This window comes from Terrapene carolina, unplaced genomic scaffold (assembly GCF_002925995.2).
Source record: "Terrapene carolina triunguis isolate 2854851 unplaced genomic scaffold, T_m_triunguis-2.0 Scaffold238, whole genome shotgun sequence".
In the NCBI taxonomy this organism is placed as follows: domain Eukaryota; kingdom Metazoa; phylum Chordata; order Testudines; family Emydidae; genus Terrapene; species Terrapene triunguis.
The window spans coordinates 18,969,497-18,969,803 of NW_020664589.1; the positions used below are offsets into that span (position 1 = coordinate 18,969,497).

The 307-nt window shown below is 38.1% G+C and overlaps 1 protein-coding gene across 1 annotated transcript in view; it reads right to left on the bottom strand.

The window, feature by feature from the left end:
• Positions 1-307, bottom strand: part of GARNL3 (GTPase activating Rap/RanGAP domain like 3) — a 212,543-nt gene that overhangs the window by 26,825 nt on the left and 185,411 nt on the right. The gene's annotated exons all lie outside the window — the stretch shown is intronic.

Here is a 307-nt window from a genome sequence, read left to right on the forward strand (position 1 = left end):
TTTTTAAATTAAATTGATGTGATCTAAACAGACAATGAAGGGCAGCAGGAAGCATTTGCTCTCTGGGGGAGGAGCGGGGCAGAGGTGATAAAACAGCAGTTGATCAGATTTATATGTTCTGAGCAGTAATTTTTCTTACCCTTAGTAGGAGGCATCTCGTAATGCATCTTAGGCAATTTAAATATACAGAATCATTTCTCTTTGTGATGTATTGTTATTAGCGTATTCTTCAGGCTGTAGCCCACGAAAGCTTATGCTCAAATAAATGTGTTAGTATCTAAGGTGCCACAAGTACTCCTGTTCTTTT